This window comes from Mustela nivalis, assembly GCF_964662115.1.
Source record: "Mustela nivalis genome assembly, chromosome: 16".
NCBI lineage: Eukaryota > Metazoa > Chordata > Mammalia > Carnivora > Mustelidae > Mustela > Mustela nivalis.
In genome coordinates this window covers 53393720-53402148 of record NC_139035.1, presented here as the reverse complement: position 1 = coordinate 53402148, position 8429 = coordinate 53393720, and the positions used below count along the sequence as shown (strand labels likewise).

The 8429-nt window shown below is 39.0% G+C and overlaps 1 pseudogene across 1 annotated transcript; it reads right to left on the bottom strand.

Annotated features, from left to right (window-relative positions):
• Positions 1-3467: 3467 nt before the first annotated feature.
• LOC309849690 (heat shock cognate 71 kDa protein pseudogene) lies at positions 3468-5638 on the bottom strand (annotated as a pseudogene). The gene has a single exon. The product of its transcript is annotated as a heat shock cognate 71 kDa protein pseudogene (transcript).
• Positions 5639-8429: the final 2791 nt, after the last annotated feature.

Genomic DNA, 8429 nt, shown 5'->3' with positions numbered 1-8429 from the left:
CCCTCTAATAAGTAAATGAATTAGGTATGTAAAATTTTGTGAAAATACTTTTTAAGTCTCTAAATAAAATCACACATTCTCTTTTTATTCCTTATATATTTGTGTCGTATTCTAGGACTGTTGATTCTGCAGGTGCTGCTTTATCCCACAGACTCTATACTGTCTCCCAAGGAAGGTTCTATTTGCTAAAATGTTATGTGGTCTTGAACCATGTCAAAGTTCATATCCAATTTTTAGTGAAGTGAAATGTGTTTTATCCTCTGGAGTCCTAGTGTTGGGTACGAGTCATGTCTACATTTACACGTTTTCTGAAATTTTTTCAAAACTCTGGATGGACATCATCAAGGTTAGATGATTTGCTTAACAGAGCTTATTTTTCACTATAGGAAGGATTTTAAATGGTAAAAATAAACTGGGAAAACCATCAAAATGCAGACAGTTTTCAATTTCATTTAAGAAACTCTGTGTTGGGCACCTGTACGTGTCTATGGGAGCATGTCGGGATATCAACTGTGGAATAGGAAGAAAACTGGGGTCACACGATAACCTTACTGGTGTGGTGGGCAGGAGCTAAAGTAAAAAAACGGTGGTGCAAAAGCCCCTCCCACCAAAGACAGCCAGGCAGTTAGAGACCCAGTACTCATATTGGTGCTGATATCATTTGGCACGAATCAGCTACTCATCCAGGCTGAGACACTTCGGTCCTGGCAAAGATAATACCTCCAAACTGATAAATGTCAGGAATGAGTGGGGGACTATAGCATATAATTAGAAGGTGATAAAAAAAAATTCAAAAAAAAAAAAATTCAAAAAGCTGAGCATATTAGTGACCCAAAGAAACTTTGTCCTATTCAGAACAAAAGTGTATACTAAAATACCCCATAGTATGGTGTAGAGGAATAAGCAGATAAAATCACCCTGATGGAAGAGAAAGATACAGATGTGTCCTGTTCAGGTATCTATTTCTTCTCATCACCCACACACCAAATCTTTACTTCTAACAGCAGTATCCTACTAAGTTCTAATCACGCAGAATATTGAGTTAAGCAGCAAAGAAATGTAAAATCAAAGGAAGTGGTCCAAAAATAACTTGTAAAGCAACATAACACTTTACACTATTAATAAGGGTCACAGGATTATGCTTGCATTCAAGATTTGGTTAAAGGATTAATTTAACACTCTGCTTAGGAAAAAGTATTGCTAACACTTTTGGTGCTTAATTTATTATAATTTAAAAAAATAAGTTAAATATATTTGAATTAAGATTAGAAATAGACTCAAGAGAAAAGCTATAAAATTGCTATGAATATTATCTTCCCCCCCCAAAATAGATTCTAGAGTATTGATTCATTTTTGGTGGGGCACGTCTTGTTGAAGACTAGAGAGAAAAGGTCAGTTTTCTGCAAAATTACTTTCATTATGTTGTCCCTGAAGGTACAAGACAAGTTAATTTAAAATTGCAATTATATCTTCACACCAAATATATCTGGATTAAAAATAACAAGAAAGTTTTAAGTTAAAATTTTAAACAAGTGAAATTAACTTAAATGTCATTAAGTCTGTCTTTTATTTTAAGTAAACATCCAACAGGAGCTAGGTTATATAAAGTTAAAATATAATACTTTTGAGATACCTGTAAATTTAAATAATTAATTTTAATGGAAAGTTAGAAATTCAATATGAATATTTTTAAAGTTTGATCGAGTTATAATTGACATACAAATAATTGGATATGTTGAATGTCTACTTTTTGATGAGTTTAGACAGATGCAATCCTCTGTGATACTATTACCACAATCAAGGTACTAAATATATCCATCACTTCCAAAAATTTCCTCATATTCTTTTTTGGTTTTGTTATTACTGTTGTTTGATTTTGGTTTTGTGGTAAGAACATTTAACATGAAATCTGTAATATTAGCAGAGTTTAAAGTGTATAACACTACATTATTATCATGGATACTATGTTGTGCAGCAGAACAGTAGACTTATTTGTTTTGTATAACTGAAACTTTATACTCATTGAACAATAATTACCTGTTTATTGCAGATTATTTTCATAAAACACAGTGTCTATTTTTTTTAGTAGGCATACAATTGTGTTTATGGTGGAAATAATACTCTTACTGATTACTCAGTAGAACTCTACATCTCATTTTAATATATAATTGCTACTAAATAAATTATAATACCATGTTTTAGGTAATTTTCTCCTAGTAGATAGATTGTAAATCTATTTCTTCTTCCTGTAAGGAAGAAGAGAAAAATATCTGTTGGGTTCTATTATGTGCTAGGGTCTTTGGTTTGTTGTTTCATTTAGAGTAGAAACAGAAGCCCAGAGAGGTTCAATAATTCACCCAAACCACAAATGTACTAAATGAGTTTCTAGAAAAGATCTAAGTCTTCTCTAAGATTTAAGTCTGTCAGACTTCCTGTGTGTGCTCTTAGCCCAATGCCCTCCTGAGACAACATTTTCTCTCAGGGTGCTCCTGCTGGCTTGGGTCACAAGGCCTCCTGTGTGCTGCCACCAGCCCAGGATTCTGAGCCTGTCATAAAGGAGAAGCTCCAACCAAGTCAGGAGGCAACACAGCTTCTGAAGCTAAAATGGACACATGAACTCTTGCTAGTCAACAGCAATTACTTTGCGTAGCTTAGTGAAGCAGCTCACAACTGCAGAACAAAGACTATCTCCAGAATCACACTAGACACTGGGAACTGAAACTGTACCCACAGTTCGACTTTGCCATTTCACTGTCTCCATTAGTGTCACTTTATTTTCAGGGACCTGTCTGCCCAGACAAATGGTTTGTTCATTTTATGTAATGACTTCTCAAAAGACTCACTTTTCAAAGGTCATTTTTTGCAAAATTACTTTCACTATGTTGTCCCTGAAGATAAAGACAGATTAATTTAAAATTGCAATTTAAGGGAAGCCTGGGTGGCATGGTTGGTTAAGCATCCAACTCTTGGTTCCAGCTCAGGTTTTGATCTCAAGGTCATGAGATTGAGCCTTGCACTGGGCTCTGTGCTGAGGGCTTAGTCAGCTTGAGGTTCTCTCTCCCTTTCCCTCTGCCCCTCCTGCTTATTCTCTCTCTCTCTCTCAAATAAATAAGTAAATCTTTGAAGTTGCAATTTGAGTTCGAGCCTTAGGACTCTTTGAATCCTGTACTGTTGTATCTTGATTCTTACCTAATCCTTAAGAAACCCTTCCTTGAAAGAACTGCCTTAAATTCAATTTTTTTTAAGATTTTATTTATTTATTTGACAGAGAGACACAGCGAGGAGGGAACACAAGGAGGGAGAGTGAGAGAGGGAGAAGCAGGCTTCCCATTGAGCAGGGTCTTGATTTCAGGACCCTGGGATCAAGACCTGAGCCGAAGGCAGACACTTAACAACAACTGAGCCACCCAGGCACCCCTTAAATCCAATTTCTTTCTTTCTTTCTTTCTTTTTTTTTTTTTTGGTGCCAATTTTAAATACAGTTTTATTTAAGACATTGCATTTTCCACTTAACAATACAGTGCTTATAAAGTGCAATATTTATTTTCTTTCCCTGTGCACATATTCCATATTCAAGTATCAAGAATGCCCAGTTTTTTTGCTATAGCAGCTCAACATTACAACTGCCATGGAATTTGCTACAAATTTGGGTCCTTTGAATATTGTGTGTGGAACAATGCTCAACCTATTTATTCTCAGATTGGTTTAGTCAACCTCTTCAATGGTGGGCCCAGAGGAGGCACCACCAGAGGGAGGAGCTCCACCGCCAGGGAAGTCTCCAGGCATTTCTCCTGGCATGCCCCCTGCACTCTGGTACCGCTTGGTGATGATGACTTTCTCCAACTCTTTCTGCTGGTGTTCAAATTCTTCCTTCTCTGCAGTCTGGTTCTTCTCAAGCCAGTTGATGATTTCATTGCATTTGTCAAGAATCTTCTGTTTGTCTTCATCATTTATCTTGCCCTGAAGTTTTTCATCTTCAACAGTTGCTTTCATGTTGAATGCGTAAGACTCCAGTGAATTCTTGGAAGACACCTTGTCCTGCTGTTTCTCATCTTCAGCTTTGTACTTCTCAGCTTCCTGGACCATGCGCTCAATATCTTCCTTGCTCAAGCGGCCCTTGTCATTAGTGATAGTAATCTTGTTCTCTTTTCCTGTGCTCTTATCCATGGCAGAGACATTGAGGATACCATTAGCATCAATATTGAAAGTGACCTCAATCTGAGGGACACCACGAGGAACAGGAGGTATGCCTGTGAGTTCAAACTTTCCAAGTAGATTGTTGTCCTTGGTCATGGCACACTCACCTTCATACACCTGTATAAGCACACCAGGCTGGTTGTTGGAGTAGGTAGTGAAGGTCTGTGTCTGTTTGGTAGGAATGGTAGTATTACGCTTGATAAGAACAGTCATGACTCCTCCAGCAGTTTCAATGCCAAGAGAAAGTGGAGTGACATCCAACAGCAGCAAATCTTGAACATTTTCAGATTTGTCTCCAGAAAGGATGGCTGCCTGGACAGCTGCACCATAAGCAATAGCTTCATCAGGGTTGATGCTCTTATTCAGTTCTTTTCCACTGAAGAAGTCTTGGAGAAGTTTCTGAATCTTGGGGATATGGGTAGAACCACCCACCGGAACAATATTGTGGATCTGAGACTTGTCTAACTTGACATCCCGAAGAGCTTTCTCTACAGCGTCCAGGGTGCCACGGAACAGGTCAGCATTTAATTCTTCAAACTGGCACGAGTAATAGAGGTATAGAAGTCGATTCCTTCATACAGAGAATCTATCTCAATACTGGCCTGGGTGCTAGAAGAAAGTGTATGCTTAGCGCGTTCACAAGCAGTAGTACGGAGATGACGAACTGCCCTCTTGTTTTCACTGATATCTTTCTTATGTTTGCACTTGAACTCTGCAATAAAATGGTTGACCATTTGGTTGTCAAAGTCTTCTCCACCTAAATGGGTGTCTCCAGCTGTGGATTTAACCTCAAAGATCCCATCTTCAATAGTAAGGATTGACACATCAAAAGTGCCACCTCCTAAGTCAAAGATCAGCACATTCCTTTCAGCTCCAACTTTTTTGTCTAAGCCATAAGCAATAGCAGCAGCAGTTGGCTCATTGATGATTCAAAGTACATTGAGACCAGCAATAGTTCCAGCATCTTTGGTAGCCTGACGCTGAGAATCATTGAAGTACGCAGGTACTGTGACAACTGCGTTGGTAACTGTCTTCCCAAGATAAGCCTCTGCGATTTCCTTCATTTTCGTCAAAACCATAGAAGACACCTCCTCTGGATAAACCTTTTTGTCTCTCCCTTGTATTCTACTTGAACCTTGGGCCTGCCAGCATCATTCACCACCATGAAAGGCCAATGCTTTATATCAGACTGGACAACAGCATCATCAAATCTCCATCCAATCAGGCGTTTGGCATCAAAAACTGTGTTGGTGGGGTTCATCGCAACTTGGTTCTTCGCAGCATCACCGATCAATTGTTCGGTGTCCGTGAAGGCGACATAACTTGGGGTGGTCCGGTTTCCCTGATCATTGGCAATTATTTCCACTTTCCCGTGCTGGAAGACACTCATGCAGGAGTAGGTGGTGCCAAGATAAATGCCAATTGCAGGTCCCTTAGACATGGTTGCTTATGTGTGGGCCTGGGTTAAGAAGAAGACAGCAATCCAAAGATCTAGCCCCGCATTCAATGAGAACCTCCAATTTCTAATTCTCAACAATTTTTGACATTCCTGTCTCCCATCTGATTTACTGCCAATGGTTTGCTCCTTCTTATTGCAGTAAGCAATAAACTTACCTTGTCTTTTCAACAGATCACTGGTGACATTCGGGAAGCCAAATTTTCACAATTTCAGATATATAACCATTTTCTTACAGGTGCATATATTGACATTTGAGAAGATTTCCTCAGGATGCCTGGGTGGCTCCATTGGTTAAGTGTCTGCCTTCAGCTCAAGTCATGATCCCAGGGTCCTGGAATCAAGCCGCATGCCAGGCTCCCTGCTCCGTGGGGAGTCTGCTTCTCCCTCTCTCTGTGCTGCTTCCCCTGCTTGTGTTTTCTCTGCATCTGTCTCTTTCTTTCTCTGTCAAATGCATTTAAGAAAAAAATTTTTTTAAAGATTTCCTCTCTCTCTAGACCCAAATAGAGTTGTTTATCTCAAAAACAGAATTGGTATCTACCCAAGCCAGGTACCTCTAGCAGTTGCCCGGGCTGCTAGATCTATAACTCTATAAACTTTCCTGGAGAGAGCCATGTTAAGGGGAAGTATCTGGGGAGAAAGATCCATAATGCAAAGAAAATTCTGTATGACCCAGTGCAAATTGAGAGGTAGTAAAACTTTTTGAGTGTTCATGTGAAATATTGAATATGTGAGGTCAGAGGCTGCTAAGTCTGAGATATTTCGGTTTTGCACTAGGTCACACATGAAGAGTGTCTCCTTCACCAAACTTTGGTCAAGTCCTTCTGAGTTTTCTTTTTGACTAGGCCTGACCTTGACCTCCTGGGTTCTTCCTTACAGAATCCAGTTTTAGCAAGAATCCTGCTAAGTTTAAGTCAGAATCCCCACCCTTGATGATAACTGATTACCGCAGCATCGGATAACTGATCACCTCCAATCACCCCCAGGTGATATCTGATCACCCTGACTTGGCTCTAACAATACTTCCATTAGGTCATTTTAGCCATAATTCCCCGTCCCGGTCATGTGCCTTAGTAATTTGCCATCTTCCAACCTCCTTCTCTTGTTCTCTGCCTGTAACTCCCACTTTTTCTCTTTTTAAAGAACATGCTCCCCTAGTCATTAAGTGAGATTTTGGCACTTTTTATTTCTTATATTTCTTTCCAGGTTGTAATCTGTTACTACTTTCCTAAACTGTTTCCTCTGTGGAAACAAATCAACAACAGGCTTCTCCTCTTGTCCTCATCCTCTTTTTTCCTTTAACATTCTTAGATTTCCCCCCCCCCCCCCTTAATTTATCTCTTGAAAAATTCCTGGCCATATCCATAATGCCAATTCCTTAGTAAATTCTCCTATGACCACTAGTCATGATTTCGTCCTATAAATCTTAAATGCCTAAAAACAGTGCAATAATTGATATCTAGTATTCAAACCCCGGAGTTGACCTCTTTTTCTTTTTCTATCAGTAGTTGTGTTCATATTTATTGCTTAGCATAGCCTACCAAATTTCTGCAAGGAGATCAAATGGTAACATTAAAATTCACCAGTAATAGGAAGCAAACATAAAAAGTTCTCAAATTTGGATATAAATCTCCCATCATCAAAAAACCTGGAAAAATATATAAACTTAAATATAATACCTTTCACCAATTTTAAAGTTTATAGCATCAAAATCTAAAGTAAATTGCAAAAATATTTTTTTCCCTCAGTGAGCACAATGAAATAAAATGTATTTAAAATGTCTTATTTGCAGTCTTAGCTCAAGAGATTATGGTCATCCAGGTAGAGTTGGGAATTCCTGTAGCAATATGAGCTGTCTTTCATGGAAACAGCCACCATTCTTTCAGGATTTCAGAAGATCTAGATCAGTGTGAAATCACTAATATGTCTCATTAACAAGAGCATCCAAAGGGTTGGAAGGACTTATAAGATAATTGAATATTAAACTTTCCACCCTCTCACCAGCCAACAAATTTAGGAAACCCGATGATCTCCCCTCCCTGGAAAGTTTTTCTTTTTTTTTTTTTTTTTTTTAATTTTTATTATTTTTTTATTTGACAGACGGAGATCACAAGCAGACAGAGAGGCAGGCAGAGAGAGAGAGGGAAGCAGGCTCCCAGCTGAGCAGAGAGCCCGACGCGGGGCTTGATCCCAGGACCCCGGAATCACGACCCGAGCCGAAGGCAGAGGCCCCAACCCACTGAGCCACCCAGGTGCCCCACCTTGGAAAGTTTTTCTAATCAGAATAACATTCCTTTAGCTCTGTACTTAGTTTCTCCAATAACTGTAGTAGAAATGCAATGGTAGTTGAAGGAAACAGGGAGGGAGGAACTGAGATGTAGTTATCAGGTATCAAGAAATAGCAAGAAGAAAATTGCAATTAGCAGAAGTCTCCCACAAATCAGCTAAATCAGATATCCAGGACAGTATCTGCTATTGTCACTGGCTGCTTTTCTTTATCACCCACTATTCAAAACCTCATAATTTTCTCTTTCACTTACCATAACAGTTTTGAGGTTTATTCGTTTTGCTGCATGTCTGGAGTTCGTCCCTATTATTGCGTAGTATTCCACCATATCCCACGTTTAGTTCATCCATTTGCCAGCTGATGGACATTTGGATTATTTCCAGTTTGTGACCATTTTAAATAACTGCTGTGAATAGTTAAGTTCAGATCTTTGGGTGGACGTGTTTTCCTAACCTACCAAGGAGTGGAATTATTGGGTCTTACAATGTT